At 39.4% G+C, this 17,279-nt stretch overlaps 2 protein-coding genes across 3 annotated transcripts in view; one reads left to right on the plus strand and one right to left on the minus strand.

Annotated features, from left to right (window-relative positions):
• Window positions 1–17,279, minus strand: part of LOC105256678 (autophagy-related protein 16-1) — a 406,486-nt gene that overhangs the window by 60,685 nt on the left and 328,522 nt on the right. The gene's annotated exons all lie outside the window — the stretch shown is intronic.
• Window positions 4,614–17,279, plus strand: part of LOC105256674 — a 175,761-nt gene continuing 163,095 nt past the window's right edge. The window contains exon 1 of the mRNA XM_011266805.3: window positions 4,614–4,801. The gene's annotated coding sequence lies outside the window, so the exon portion shown is untranslated. The remainder of the gene's footprint in view (window positions 4,802–17,279) is intronic.

A 17,279-nucleotide genomic window follows, 5' to 3' on the forward strand; every position in this document is an offset into this window, starting at 1 on the left:
TGAATATGGGGAAAAAATCAGTGCATGCAAGCATAAAAAAACCACCCATAAATTTTTCAGAATTTAAAAAATCCAGCTTTACGGATTTTTCATTTACACGTATTTTTTTTACTGGATTATTCATTTTTTATCCTAGATATCGGTTTACCGCAATCGATATACATATATATATCCGTTGTGTGTGAATAACGTTTTCAATATTTTAGAAAAATTAAAGTCGCTGATTACACAAGATTATATAAAAATGTATTCGCGCTTTATTCATTCGTAATGTTATTTCTTGTTGCAAGCAGCTTTAATTCATTATAACGATAAGTTTCGAAAATTCGCCAAATTTTGAAGTACACAACTATAATTTCTAATTATATTCTGTGTACGTAAAAGAAATTTATACATGCCTCTTTTTTCTTTGCGAATTGTAACAATCGTCTATGTTGCTCGCAAGGAGGTATAAAATCTCGCTTTTTATTTTATTCCGTTTTCTATTTTTATCAATTCTATTTACTGCTATTTTTAGCATTTTCTTTTACTATTTCAAATTTATCGTATATCAAATTTATATCTTATAATATTTTTATATATTATCTCTGTTTATATATTAATGTAAACGGTTGGGGACATTCATATTAATCTATTGCCTCGTTATCGCTTTTGTTACAGCGCATACTGTTCTACTATTATTATTTTGGACAAAATATCATTTGTACTACAAAGGTTATTATTATTGTCATTATTATTATTATTATTACTATTATTATTATAACATATATATAGAGAACACACACTCATAAACTGCGCGCGCACGTTGCGCTGCTTATCCGCTTCCCAAAATTGCAGTTCATATCCCAAGAGGTCCGTGCCGTAAATATATTAATTCCAGTGCAAAATAACCAGACAAATTCGTCCAAAATCCACTAACAAGAGAATTTGTCGTGCGTGCGATCGCACGAGAGCTTCGTGATCTTTCAAACGAGATGCGCCGCGCGAAAGGTAGCCGTGAAACAGTACTGTGTCGCGCGAAATCATCACCTTAAGCGTTTGCGTATATATAACATCATTTTCCACACGCACTCGTTCAGCATAAATTGTAAAATGAGAATTAATATAGAGAAGTTTAAACAACGCGGTAAACACATAAACCGCGCGATATTAATTCACATCCATTTATAACCGCATAAATTTAATAGGCAATTTTATACAAAGTGATTCGTAAATAAAAGTTTTAATAAAAAAAAATAACCGCAATATTTTATGCAATATATATTTTATTTTAATACTTGATATCATCTATTTATTAGATTTCAATCAAAAGAATTTTACGATTAAAAATAATTTAATTTTTGACACATATAATAAACATATAATAAAATTTAGTGAAAATGTTTTGCATGTATTTATATCATCACTTTGGACCATACTGATCCAAAGTGATGATATAAATACATGCAAAACATTTTCACTAAATTTGCGTGTGATTCTCTTTCTTCCATATTAATTCTCTATGTATCTATCTATTCAAAAAAAGATCATGTCTCAGAATGTTCGAATTTTTATTTACAAAAATACTTTCAATCGTAAAAACAAGCTTTATAAATGTTTATCACTATTATAAATATTACTGTCCGTAGGCTTTGAAAAGTGATATCAAGAAATTTTTGTCTGCATCGCAATTATAAATATTCCGTCAAATCGCGCCGACAGGCCGTTTGTCCTACTTACTCGTTCATCCAGTCCCGGACAGTTCTCAGGCTATTAAGCCACTAAGCGAGTTAGCGCAACTGGATTACAATAAGTTACGGGGTTAACGACGGCAACACACGGTGACGACCACGAGTCACATGTACGGGCGGGAATCACGAATCAGCGGCTGCAGCAGCGACGGCTGCGTGTCGCGAAAAGCTTTCGAGCAGCTTGTCGAGAATGAGAATCGCGCAGACAACGACCACTGCTTGGATTTCAATGCCATGTTAGCACTACGCGGCTCAATGTAGCGCAAAGTAGCTCCGGAATTTACGACATCCGTTTTAATACGCTTTAATGTGGCGCATTCGCACGATTTAAAGAACGGGATCATATCTGTTGACGGGGATTTATAAAATCGTCATTCCTCGCCGAGATAACATCGCGAGAAATTCCGGAACCTTGCTCGTATCACGATACCGCGTTTCATGAAAAAGGCAACAATTTTCCGCAGCCTGTTGCATAATTATAATCCCGATTCAGGAGCGAGAAAGGTGATCAGCAAACGAATTATTCGACTGCAAGTATTAATATAAGTTAATATTTTTTAATTTGATTTTTTTATATGCACAAATCTATTCAGAAACTAATGAAGCTTTTAATCATGTATTCCTACAGTTTCCCCGCCTGGAAATTTGAAAAAATATAAGAAAGAATAAGAGCAAATAAAAGAAATTGTTATCTCTCGCGGAAATCTCATTTTCACTTTATCGTGATTTCAAGCATCTCTCATCATCCAAAAAACTCTGGTCTGGATGATTCAGCTTTATACATAATGCCCCTATCGAAAACTCCGAGCTTTTCAAATCTGGCTATTTGCGTACACGCGTGTAAAGTACATTGAGATAGCGGTTCTCGATTATGCGCCAAAAAGAGAAAAACGCTAATTGTAGGTTGAATCTAAATGGATATTCATTAGCAGTTCGTCGTCGTAATAATTCGTTCATCTTGCAATGCCGCATTCTTCAACCGAACTCGCAATATGAATCTTCGAGTATGATAATCGACGTTCAGATAGGTGCTGTTCAATTACACTATTGAAATGAGATAAGCAGTGTATTCCGGTTAAATAAACGTCTCGTACAGATAGCTCTTTTCCGAGAACATGCGTTTAATTGAAGTGTTTTCCAAGTGGAAATTTTATATTCGGCATGCGAATTACATTTCCTGTTTTACAGCATTCTCACGTATTTTAATGTAATAAATTATCTGAAAATCAAGTAAATTATTTTTTACGGATGTTTATCGTAGAATTTAAGTTATGAATTATATCTGTTAAAATTATAAAAACATTTAATTAAATAAAACATTGACATATTTAATTTAATAGCTTCATTTTCTCTTTCTTTCTTTTGATAAGCTAATAAATTTAGTAAATATTATTTTTCTCGCACATTTCCCTCGTAAAATAATCTCTTTTCAAGCATAATTCTCCACGTGTATGCGTGTAAGATATCTCGAGATATAGCAGTTTCCAATGACAAAAAGAAAAAACCCATTGATTGTATACAAAATCAAACAGAAAAAATAAGTGTCAAATCAAAACTTATATACTTAAATTAACGCGGTCATTGTTTCATATATACACAACAAAATTAGAGACTAGTAAATTTTACCATAAATATTAGGTTTGTGTAAGTTATATAACATAAATTAAATATATAAAATCCCTTATAAAGATAATGTTTTAATTTTGCGGAAAAAATTTTGCTGATAAGTATGTAAAACCACGCATTATGAGATAATCATAATAACTTAACTTTCTCATTAATGTTTGACAAATTGGCAATGATCGGATAATGCAATACAACGAAGCTTTAGAGATGCGAATGCGTATGTCGCGCGCGATTGAGCATGGTGTATTCATATTTGCAACTGCGAATGAATAGTATTACATCTCGTTTTTAGCACGCGCTCGATGCTGCTAACCATCGATGAAAATAAATGAGCAATAACATAATTGAAATTTCAGATCACGTTGTTGATGAATAAAAGAGTATCGCAACTTCGTTTGAGTCGACATTATACACTCATCGCATGCATGTGATATGTCGCATATAATCTTACTATGTCATAAAATTTAAATCCGCTACTTCAAATCACGTCGTTTAATAGTAATAAAGTTAGTAAAGTGCCTTTTGCGCCTATGTAGCTGCTATTAAGTCGAGAGGCGAGCCTAATTTTACAGTTTTGTTCGTTAAACATACGCATACTGTTGAAGAATATGAAAATAATAGAGACGGAAGTAATTAGTTTTATGGAATGCTTTCATTGATTTATAGTTTTGGTGTAAGCGTCATCTGTACTATCATTTCACACCAACTCGATGAATTTAACACCCTACATTAACAGTCGATTACTTTAATATATTGCTGAAATTTACGTCGACTAAATATTATCATAAAAATCCTTATGATTATTCAATATTTAATATTGAAGGAAATTCGTACATTAAATACAAAGTAATATAAAAATTAATTCGAATGAAAAAAATCGCGACGCCCGCGAGTATTGGGGGGTCCGCGGAAGAGCTTTAAGCTCGCGCGCGGGGTCAGAAATCGGAAAGGTACGTCCCGCGGAACCGCGGAAGCGTGGAGCCGGTGAACGTACTTGAAATCACACGGTGGATCGTCCGAATCGCAGGGCCCCATACCTTCCTCCTTCTGTGTATCCCTTTCCCCACTCTTTCACCATCGCCACCTCCACCACCATCGTCTCTACTTCTCGCCCCTCTCTCCCTTTCCCTCCGGAGGCGTCCCGTCGCACTAATAATTCGTGAGTACGTTGCGGTGATGTTGAGCATTCCACCTGCCAACAGCAACCGGGCAAATCCCCCCACCTGGTGGTACCGGCAGGAAAAGTGGCCGCACGCCTTGCAATCCCAGCATTTCTGTGTTGGTTGTGGCCGTGAACGGGGCTCAAGTCCAAGGACACGCGGGAGCGAGAGAGAGCGCCTCTTGGAGTGCCTTCCTAGGAGAGACTTCCCTGCGTACGCGATCCGCCACGTTACGCCGCAGAATTACTCTGGTTTCTACCGGCGCGGGCCACCGCAATCGTCCAGGTACGTGATCCGACGAAAAGACACATCTCTATGGCCGGCAGTACCCTCGCGCTGGATCCTCTCTCCTCCCCGAGGTGCGCGAGGATGATGAACAGTGTATCGAGCGGCTCGTATATCAGTGAAATCGCAAAGTTCGACGCGACCCTCCACGACTCCAGGTCTGGGAGATCGACGAGATTCCACCGGACGGCGATTTCGATCATTTTCCTGTCGTCTCGGAACGGGTTACGGAGTAGACGTCGCCGAGATATCCGTTCGGTGGGATGCTGTCGCACGGACCACGCCGACGTAGCGCGAATAAAAACGGGCAACGATCTATCTTGCGCGTCATCCCGGTGCGCGCGAGCAGGAACGGATATTTCACCGGATAGTGTGAACTTCTCGTCGGTGTTAAAGGTCTCCTTTCTCCTGTGCGACCCCGAAAATTCGGGAATAGGAACGATCAGGATCGCCGACCGGATAGACCGGTGACGCAGAAGGGAGGGAAAAAAACATTCAAAATCGCATCCTCTTGTCTCGCGTGTCTCTTGTTTCAATTAAATGCAAAAATTTCGCTCGTCCCCGCGCCCGGTCGCGCGCACCGAGTACAGGCTCGAGTTTTTCCATTTCGCGTTTTCACGTCTCGCCGGCTGCTGGACGACGTGTATGCCCCAATCCACTGACGATGCGCGTTGTATTCCCGATGAAATCGATAAAGTTCCATCCGCGACGGCAGTTATAGCGACGTGTAACGTACAACTATGTACGGCGAATCGCGGAAAAACAATTTTCCGTCTCGGCGATTTCGCACACTCGAGAGAAATTTCGATCTTCCGCCCCCGATGGCGATCCGGAATAAATGATTGGTCCCTCGAATCAATGCACGCGCAAATGTCATTGCATAATCGCGCTACGTCGGATCGCGTCCTGTCGCGAGGACGTCCTGCAATTTCCTTGACCTCGTATCTCGCGCGATACTTGGACAGAATGAAACGGAATTACGACATGTCCGACGTTGGAAAGGCCTTTCTTTTTGAGTAATAGTACTTTAGCGGTATTCAATGAGAAGTTGACTTTCGATATAAATTGAAACGAAAACTATTTTAGAGTTCTCTCTCGTATAACGTAAGGAGACGAAAAGACGCTTGTAACATCCCATCGCATCTTATCCTTTTGTACGAAAGACTGTTTGTACGCCAAGAATATCCATATAGTAGTGCCAATTGAACTGTGCGTGACGTATAACAGTATGAGAGAACCATCAAGTTATATATTATATATATATATATAAAATTTTTTTTATGTACATGTATACGTATATATATTGTGGCTTTTTCATGGTGAACGCGGAGTAGAATTCTGTGAGGAGAAACGGTATTGCATAAAGAAGGTAACGGTTTTCACTGGTAGCGTAATCTTACCTGCACCGATAGAAGAGCTCCGACACACACTTAATGAGAGTCGTATGTAATAGAACGATCCCTCGAATCAGTAGTTTGTACGTGATAAGTGTACGTCTACATTGGTGTGTGCTATCGATCGCACGCTTGATTAAGAATCGAATATAATACTTTTTATATATCTCAGAAACAAAATGGAGAGTGCGCGCAATATGCCATTCCCTACTGATAAATCGCACGACTTTCCTCTTATGGCGCGATATTTATTTTATTATTGGAAACATCTATATAGATGTATGCCGTAAGTGTTGTGTGATGCAAAAAGTGAACTAAAAATCGTATATAGTAAGAGATTGATAACATGTGGAAACATCTCGTACATGTTAACGCGAATATCATTCAATATCATTTTTCATACGTCAGATTCTGACTGTTATAATATGTCGGCTCGCCTTTACAAGATTCTGACAAATCGCTTTTTATTCTGATTCAGTTTTCAGGAGAAAATACGTTTTTCTCTCTGTGTCAAAGAAACGACAGGTGCTTGTCTTTCTATGAAAGTTCTTCTAATTTTTACGTAAAAGTGAAATATTCTTATCACGATATGTATTCGATTGATTTCACTCGTTTCATTAACAAAGATGTTAAATTAAAGACCGAGTCAAAATATAAATCCGACAGAAACTACGGCTGTTAAATATAATTCTGCATCTTTACATTGGATAAAAAAAACTTATAATGCAATTTGCATGTGATGGGAGCGTATTCCTCTAGACGCGTAACAACATTGATGCGTATCCCGCTGGATTAGCAGCTGACGTTAACATATAAGCTTCTTGATTAGATTCGGAATTTAATCCCAATGTTTATAGCTTCGGATATTGACCGAGATGAAGCAATTGATTTAGTATAAGATCACGTAGATAATTTAAGAGCTCATCGGATCGTTATTCGTCACGCAGTTTTGGAGCGGTATTTCGCGTCGGAAAACTTTACATACATATATATTACATACACTCTATGCCAAGTGCAGCAGTATTCAATTCTTACTCGCGCCCAGGCATTCGCGGGAAAATCGGTTCCTGTAATTACCTTAATGAATGGCAACAAAGGCAGGAGAGCCTTGTACCAAGCGATATTATGTTCTCTGCGCGATGTTCTCCTTCGCGCGATTCACTCCCCCTTATCTCACCCTCTTGTCCCCCTCTCTTGCACAATCTTCCTCCCGCCGCTCTATCTCGAGACCTCTCGGTACTAAGACCGTTTCCTTCGCCATTACATTGTGGCGAACTGTTCGACTAACTTTGAAATAATTAGTTCGGATAATGAAGTTCGGCTGCACAATGGCCTTAGCAGCGAAGGATAATGAGATTTGTCCTATCAGCGCGTACTGACGTTTCGGCGCGATATTGATTACTTAAAACGCTTCAACGGTTTTACCAGGAATAAATCGGATTCCGATGAGCAGTTGTTGAATTGCGACAGCTTGGGACGTTATTGATAACTTGATATGTCGCGAGAAAACGGGATCGCTTTCGATGTATCGTAGCGAGCAACAAAATATTTTATGTTTCTTTTTATCAATTTCATTTTATTTTTATACATTGTATATATACAGCAGATGACATGTATGCATATTAAGAACTATCTGCGAGTAATATTTTTAATTTTAATAAAAAAATTATGGAGAAAGTGTGCGCAGTAATATAAACATGCATGGAGCAACAATTTTCCGAAGACGGCAAACAGTTGGTTAATTTTTGAGCATTTAATTTTTCATAATAATAACTAAATTACGCAATAATTTTTCAAGCTCCAAGGTAAACGCAACGGCCTTGATCGAGAAAAAAATCACGGCATGCTCGGACTAATATCTCTGCCCCAATTCCATAGCTAATCGAGCATGGATGGCAAGATGATCGCGATAAATACCTGTAGCGAATCTTGGTTTACCTTTTCTCATGCCATCAGCGTGGCATCGAGTTATCGATACGATACATCGCTACGAAGAAATTCCCCGTAATGTTTAATAGCCCGTACAAGTTACACAAATAATTTTCCGTCTTCGGGCGAGAGAGGTTTCGTTTCTTTGGACGCTCTCGATTGTCGACTCGCGCGATGGAACGAACGCACGAATTTTCTCACCCGTGACCGAGCGATAAATCATCATCGCCAGTAAAACTGAACATATCGCGTATGCTCTGGGCTTGACGTTAATCGAATGTCGATGAAATATTAACGAGTGGATAATTTCGACGCGACATTTACCGCGATAGCGGAGCCATCGATAAGCGCCTACGTCGCATATGGGAGGATATTAACGAACCACCACGGGTCGCTAATGACACTACTTTCTTCCGATCGAATTGTATAGTACGCACAGATACGCATAGAGAAAGGATGAGCGACATTGATGTCAAGCATGCGTGCGCGCGATCTCGTCCTTGAGAGGATGCGAAGTCGACATAGATGCGAGACGCGAAAGCTATGATGCGCATTCGTGTCTTTCAACGTTAGCGAAAATCGTATAAAAGGAATACCGATCGGCTATTCCCGATATATCGCTCCTGCATAACGGATTATTCATCAAGTATATGTTTACGAGATGACGTGAACGCGATTAATGGATGCGTTTAGCATCTCCGGCTACGTTCGCCTATTTGTGGAAACTCAACCTAACGAGCGTCAAGCTCAAACGACAGCTTTTCACGTGGGCTCTCTTCAGGTGTATCAATAAATCCGTCAGAACGTATACCAGGTCGCGTGCATACACGTACATTTATATATATATTAATTTCCTATATCCGTCGAATATCTATCAGCGCATGATTGACTGCATACTTCCGGGCCGCCGGCTGAAGATAGCAGATAATCAATGAAGTTTTACCGCGATCGGGATGGTAATGAGTTTTCGTAAATGAGCGACAGCGGGTGGCAGAGAAGTTATCAAGAAGACGAGCTATATCTAGTAAACAAGATTTCTATTTGCTTACTCGTGAATAATTAAAGTAGTTTCGAAAAACAAAGCGACGTTCTTATGCATATATCAGGCTCGGTCTTTATCATCTCTTAGAAACCTTCTCTTGAAGAGAAGAAACAGGCAGGTCCAATTATAAGAACTGCTACTTTTTTTTTCTATTTTGTTACGTGCTACATTTTAATGCTGCCATTAAGATTCTTACAGATAGGAGATTAATGTTTCAATTAGAGTCCGTATATGCTTGTCAATCTGAAGCTACCGTGACTATCTCTTCTACTATCGCGGAATCGTAGAGGATAGTAAATTATTGTGTTATGTTATCAATGGTACGTTATCGACATGATGGCGACTGTTACGCATATATGCCCGTCCTGCTGCAATCCATTAATTGATTGGATGGCACTCATCCTGGACATTCATCAAAAAAAGACTTTTAAAACTTGTATGATTGAATTTGTTAAATATATTATTTTCGCTCGCTGTTAGAATTATAATTAAAATTTTTTCCTCATGCGCATCAGTGCTATTTTAATTTCAAATAACAGCTCGTAATGGGATTGCAACTGAATTTAAATTATAATAACATACATATTTATCGATAAATTCTATTCTAAGTTTATTCTGATATTATGTAAACTTAATTTTCGATCTTCTCCAGTTGAAAAATTATCGTATATAAATATGTCTCTCAATTATGCAATATTGCAAAAGTAAATACTGTACGTAAACGTTTTATAAGCGCAACTTGCATCTAACTTTGACGTGTATAATACTTTTGCTCCTTTGTGATTATTCAGAATCGATTTGTGTCGAATTATAGGGCACCTTCTCAGATTTTCAATAGCACGTACGATTGGAAAAGAATTTAATACACGAATGTAAATTTTGGTTTCTATATAAGTTTTTCAATATATCGCGGTGAATTTACACACAAAGGGGAACGCAGGTACTTTCGCTAAAGCAGACTGGCTTTAAAAGTCGCATGATCAAGCGCCCGGGAACTTTGACTGCTAGCGTTTGAGAGTTACAAATTGCAATGTCAGATAATTGTTCGCAAATTAAATTACGAACATGAAAACTCAACTTTCTCTTCCAAAGCATAATGTGAAAACCATGCTGTGCAGCTTTTTATAATATCAATATTTTGCTGCTATATATCATAGAATATACATGTACAAAAAAAAATAAATTTTCTCTAAAATAATAAACTATTTAGCCGTTTGAAATGTTATTTAAAAATAAATTTCTTCCACCAGGTACCCACGTTTATTTTTTTCATCACATATATTTTATGATTTGAGTAGCCATTGTCGGATAAATAAGAACAAAGATAAAAAAAGTTATCGCGAATGCACTGCTCGATAGCGCATATATGTTTCTTGCTTAATACTTTGACCGAGTCCTGCTAAAGGGGGACTTAACGAGCACTCGCGTGTTAGCTCCCACCGGGAAAATGGTGAGAAAACTGCAAGGGTAATATAAGTTGTTCTCTCAGAAATGCAATCTCCTGGAAGTACTATTTCCCTGAAAAGATGATCGATGAAATGTGACGATAGTATATATTCCTCCCCCTTCTCCCGAAGCATGGTACTCGCAACGAGTACCAGCTGCGAGGATTAACAACCGCCTCGCTGTTGTAACGGTACACACCCGCACGCGTATGTACTTACAAGGCGACTGCTATGCGCGAAGCGAAATCAGAATACTATGTTCGTTTCCCTTTCCCCCCTCTAACTCATCGCGTCATCTTGCGCGGAAATCCCCCACGTCTAAAAGTTATCGATGCGGGAGGAAGTGACGGTGCTCATTCAAGTGTGCGTTTCCGAGAAGTCGTAAAACTCCGAGGGGCATAGCCCGATCCGGCATTACCGAGGAAGAAACTCATCATTACCGCGTGAGAAAGTAACAGATCAACCGTTGCATCTAGCACGATCGTCCTTAAATTTCCCTCCAAATGAAGCACGAATGCTGGTAATCGCGCACTCAACACGTGTATGTAAGTAGTATCGCGCTCATCAGAATAATCGTGCTGATCTCGGACGCGCGTCCTTCATCTCGATAACTATCTACGTCCGGTCACGTACGCTTTTTTGGTAACGGCTCATAATTCGTACATTTCACACATGCACGATCGGCTTGAGGCGAATTTCGAGATTCGACCGCGTTCGCAACAGAATGCTTCCATTTCCCGTTAGCGTGAAGAAACGGTCACGAAAGGATATCGTCGTCTAACCAGTTCATCATTATATCTTAGAGAAATTTGATATTGTGTATTATTCAGTTTGAATGCAACATAAGTGCTCAAACAGTTTTCAGATATTTAAATAAGCGAAATTGTTCGAGGTCTCAATTCGATAATTGATTAAATATGTTAATCCAACATGGGAAAGAGAGGATTTATTTTTCTCTTGAAACGTAATATATACTCGTTCGAAAAATGTCACTTTGAAGAAAAAAATCTCTTTAAAGAAAAAAAAGGATAATATCTCTTTAAATAAAAAATAAATAAATATCTCTTTAAAGAAAAAAAGGAGACAAATAAATGTAGGACCAAAATTACAATATGATATTTGTTTAAATAATGCGTAGCGATTCAATTAAAAGATATGTTGTATGAAAATTTCATACAATGTGTAAATTCAGAAAAGATATTTCGCGATTTATCTATTTGGTAGATCTGTAAGTAAAAAAAGTACAACGTAGCAAATAGAATGTAGCGTGATAATATCCTTTCTGTTCTCGTATCATGGATAACGCCCGCATTTTTCTTTCGCGACTATAGCACGGTTTATATTTATCGATATTGAAAAATATATACGTATAAACAATGCGAAACGTAAAAATGATCAAAGAAGATACACATCGATGTGTATATGCATGAGCACACGCGTGCAATGATATATATAACGCCTATACATTTAGAATAAAAATGATGAGCATTAATATTGTTGCTAAAAATATTTTGTTGAGATACTAACTCGCGATTCTTCATGTGTAGGATAAAATAATGAGGCGACCAAAGGGAGTGTGCAAGCTAATGAATACTGCGAATAGCCAATATATCGTCATAGATCTTAATCCAAGAACCTTTTCTGGCATCGAAACGACTAACTAGTTGCCACTGGCGATATTTCCAGTTGGTATTATACGATAATCGTAACATCCGTGCCATCCATTTGAGAATTATTCCGATACTAACCGCGAATACGGCATCTCGTTGCACAAACCGCTCAATTAGGAGGATTCTCAAAAGAGAACAAGAGATCCCCCTTCTCCTCCTCCATTCCATCATTCGTTTCTGGATAGCTCTTTCTCTCCCTTTTCCCTATATATCTGTACCCTTCTCACTTTGTGTGTCTCCATCTTCGTTTCTGTCTCGACTAGAATTCTGATAAGACGTTGCGACGGGGAGAGCGCAGCCACTTCCGCTTCTAGATCATTGTTTGCGAACGGTTAATAGCCCCCTGGGTACACCTACCCGACTGTCTGGTCGCTCTCATGGAAGCGCAAACCATCTTCTATCTCTTCTGCCTTTGCCCCCTTTTCTCTCTCTCTCTCTCTCTTCTTACCCCTTCCTTTTCCCTGTTTTGGTCTCTATTTTGCGGGGCGCGCGTGCTTCTTCTCTCTCGTTTCTTGCATCTTCGCACACACATACATTGCGCTACCTTCCTCTTCACCTTCCGTTTCTTCCGTACTCCCAGTCGCTGATTCTTTCTGGCTGACTTCCTTTCTCGTTTCCTTCTTACCGTTCTCCATCAGTTCCCTCCGTCGGAAAATTATGCGCTCTCAGAGGTGAACATCCGTTTTACACGAATAGAGCAGAACGCGAATGCATACGTACGCTGAGTGTGTGAGTATGTGCTCTCCCTCTTTTTTTCCGGTTTCTCGCTCCTTGTTGTATATGTATACGTATATATATTATTTTTATTCACGTGTGAGCAAGCTGCTCACCACGAACGGTAATTGAAGACTTCGGGCGTGAATGGGAGTGCCACGTGGACGAGTGAAATTAATTGCTGCCGGCACCGTTAGCCTCATAGATCGTAGGCGGCTCGCGGAGGTACGTATACGGTCGTCTTCGCCGACGAGAGAGAGAGAGAGAGAGAGAGACCTGCGCGTCTCGCTTGCGAAGTGAGATTATCCGAAAAAGTTCTACGGCAAAGAGACACGCAGAAACAACGTTCGTGACCCCAGCTAATGCGAGCGGGAGGAGGGAATCTACATATAATCGGTCATTGACTACCAGCTTAAGGTCAAAGGACCTCGTCCGTTTAAACCCGGAAAAGAGGGCTTGCCATTTAGGATGAGCTTGTGAATTTGAGAGAGAATGCACATTTGTGATTATCATTCTCTAATAGCACATTTCTTTCTTTCTTCGCTTAGTATTAAACATCAGATTTATTTTTTTTATTTTTTATGTTTATTTAAATGTTTAATTAAATAATTTTCAATTTCTTCTATAAAGATTTTTAATTCAATTTTTTTGATGAAATATATAAATTCTTGTATTCTATATAAAAAATAAATAATAAATAATAAATTGCGTATTCTATGTAAAAAATAAATAATAAATATCTAAAAAAATATAAATTTTTATTTCTATATAAAATTCTATATAAAAATAGAATAAATTCCAATAAATTATTTTACATTCTGGACGGTATATTTCGTAAACAGTCAGTCATCATTAATTGTAAGTTAGAATTATCTTTTTACACGTATATGCATTCGATACACGTATATATGCATTAGGTACACGTATATATGCATTAGATGCTATTTATCCTTTATAAGAACGCAATCTCATAGAAGAGGCGATGTCGATTTTACGCCATGCCCTTATACAGGGCAGACATGATTCATTCGCATTATATATAACCACGAGGTTACACAATTTTTAAGTAGAAGGAAAGATGTTAATAGCCCGGGGGGGGGGGAGAGGGCAGAGCAGCGTTCATCACCTCGGTCGAAAAAAAAGATAACACACATCCATACACTCATGCCACCTTCGCGAGGTTAACGGTGCAAGGCAAGATGGTCCGTGCTCGGTCGGATCGCTCAATTCCCTCCAACATATGCGTGGGACTCGAGGCTCGAGTGCCCTCGGAAGAATTAACGGTTACCTCGGCGGCGAGGAAGAGGGATGATGACTCGTACGAACTGAGAGGGAGGAGACACACTCGAGGATTGTGCTCGCGAGTTAAGGAGAGCGCGGCCCGTTTGGAACGCGGCGAAACACACTAAACACACGTTCCCGAGTTAAAAATAATTGGCCGCCCGAGGCCCTTCCGGAGATACCAGATGTATCGCGGAGAACAAGACCGCCCTGACCGACGCGAAGCGGTACTCGGGTTGACCGGTATTCGGCCAAATCGACGATCTCAGAAACGAGAGATGAGACGGGACCACCAGCAGATGCTGGTTATATGACGCGGGGTAGAAAGTCCATTATTACGGGCACGAAAACGTTTAGTAGAGATGAATGGCTCGAGGGAAAATCGGCTCTAACAAATTGGGCTGACCTAACAGAAGGGGCAAGAAGTAATAATAATACAGAGCAGCGAGAAGAGGACGGAGAAGGCGAAATCACAGGCAGAGAAATGGGTGGATCCCGAAACATTTCACTAAATTTTATCTCTGCCATGGGCGGTTTGTTTAATAAAATAATTAATCGGGCGTCTCATCTGGCTTCCTGAATTGATTAGCGTTTTGTTAGTTCCACCGAAATTCTAGTTCAACGTGGGCGGGCTGCATACTACATTTTAATCGCGTGGGCGTTTTAATCGCGATAACGACATGAACAATGTCCGGAAGTTTCGGCGATAAGAATTTAGAATACGAAACATCGTGAGAAAATTATAGAAGCTAATTTAAAGGCATACCTATTTTGAAGGTGTTTCCTTATATATTAATAAATGCACGTCGAAGGTGTGTGAAGCAAAAATCTTACTTAAATTAAAAATTAAGATTAAGAACATCGATGTTATATAAATGTAAATATATGTTAATAATACGGCGAATATTTATTAATGAGATGTAATGATGATGATGATGATAATTATTGCTACACCGATTGAATGGAAGACAATAGTAAAAAAAACGACGTGTTTCGCATTCTCTCTCTCTCTATCTTACTTTTTCTATCGAAATCCATCATAAAATCTGCCAACAAAATTAATTGCGCTCTACACGTTGCAGAATTATTTCCCAAAGAAAGGAGATGAGTTGAAACTGGAATAATCAGCAGCAGGGCGGCGCGATTACGAGGTAATGACGGAGATTTCGTACAAACGCAAAGTACCGTGATAATGAATCTCTTAAATCTAACTTTTTATAGATCCCATTACGGGACTAATTGTCCCAAAAAAAAAAGAAAGATTCGACCATATCATGCGTTACTCGAGCATTCCGGAGGGCTCTACGAGCAAATAATCGCGGCAAGATGAGACGATAATCGAGTGAGGGTGGAGGGAAGGTCATTAAATTCAATTATAATTTGTCGTACAAATACGCGCGCGGTAAAAAGGAGACGGGGAGAGTAGCGGGAAGATTAGAAGGAAAAGAAAAGAGACTCGCGAGCAGGGAGAAGATCCGAGGAAGAGAGGAGACTCGCGCACGCTGATGAGGCAGCGTTTCCGTCGCCCGGAGGTTTAACCAAAGTCCGGGTGCTCGTTACGGGACTCCCGCCTCTCGATTACACGTCCGGCGCGGTAGAGATGTGAACAACCTTCGCGTATTGGAGATGACGTAAATATTACAGGCTCGTTAGCGGGCGAGTACATACGCGCAGGTGCACGATGCGTCGTATTGCTACGTATAGATCGGCTCGAGACCCCATAATGGAGGCAAGTGCTTCACTTTAGACTTATGAAGCAACGCTCCTATCCGCTGCACTAATGCTAATAAGCGCTAGACGCAATAATGCCCAATTGTTGGCTCTCTCTCTCTTTCCTCAAGCATACGATTTTTCGTGTAATTTATCAATATTATAATAATAAATATTATAATAAATCAATATTATAAATCAATATTATAATAAAGTAATCACACCTCATATTTGCATGCATGCATCGTTTTGCGCGAAGCAAAAAAATTTATCTTAAAATTAATTGATAATGAAACATGTTTAACGTGGCAATTTATTCGTCTAGATTTATTCTGTATATTATTTGCTGACAATGATACAGATTAATGTATAATACCGACAACTTTGATACATTTATTGAAATGATCGGAATTAATCGAACGAGACATTCGCGTGAATTAGAGAATAGATATAATTTATCTTATACACGAAAGCTGACTGATGAGTTGAAAATTGATTAAATTCATGGCGCGCTCTCCTCTCAAGATGTATCAATTTACTGATACGATCATTATACGAAATATTTCCCCCAAGTTATACACGGTGCACAAAAGTTTTGACGATATTGATTTCTATAGACCGTGTTATCGTATGCGAATATCTCGCGGTGAAGCGCAAACACTAAAGTTGTCCACGGGCTTTTTACAGTAAGTAGGAGATTTAATGTGACGTTACAGGCGCGTGACGCGACTTCGAAACTAAGTTCCTGGCCGGTGTCGTAAACGTCAGAAAACATTCTTCCGCGAACCGGCTGCAAGAAACGTAATTCAAACGTTTAGCAGGCCAGAGCCGGTGCAATGAAGTTCGTCTTCGAAACAAAGAGACGCATTATAAAATTTTCAACGACCTTAATACGTTAGTCTCACGCTTAAATTCTCCCTCATTATTACATCGGTGGACCGTTAGGCGTTATAACTACTTCGTTATTCGTCGGAGATGAGTATTTCTTCATAGAAAACATTTGTTTTCCCCTCTTTCTATTCTCTCTCTTTTTCTCAGTGCATTTCAAGACTTTGCGAGACGCCCGATAACACCGATTCGCTCGCCGGACCTCTTTCTGTAGCAACAGCTGCCGCGCTAAACCGGCGTCAGTGTCGCGAATTGCAAATCACTGCCGAGGAAGGCCGAACAAGATCCAAATGCCTCTAGGTACAACGCGCCACTTCCGGGAGACACGAGCTGATCGAGGAGGATTACAAGCGAAGCTAGAGTTCGGTAGCGAACTGTATCTTGGGTAATCCACGAAGATACCGT

The sequence above is a fragment of the Camponotus floridanus genome, unplaced genomic scaffold, assembly GCF_003227725.1.
Source record: "Camponotus floridanus strain SB8 unplaced genomic scaffold, Cflo_v7.5 scaffold81, whole genome shotgun sequence".
Taxonomy (NCBI): Eukaryota; Metazoa; Arthropoda; class Insecta; order Hymenoptera; family Formicidae; genus Camponotus; species Camponotus floridanus.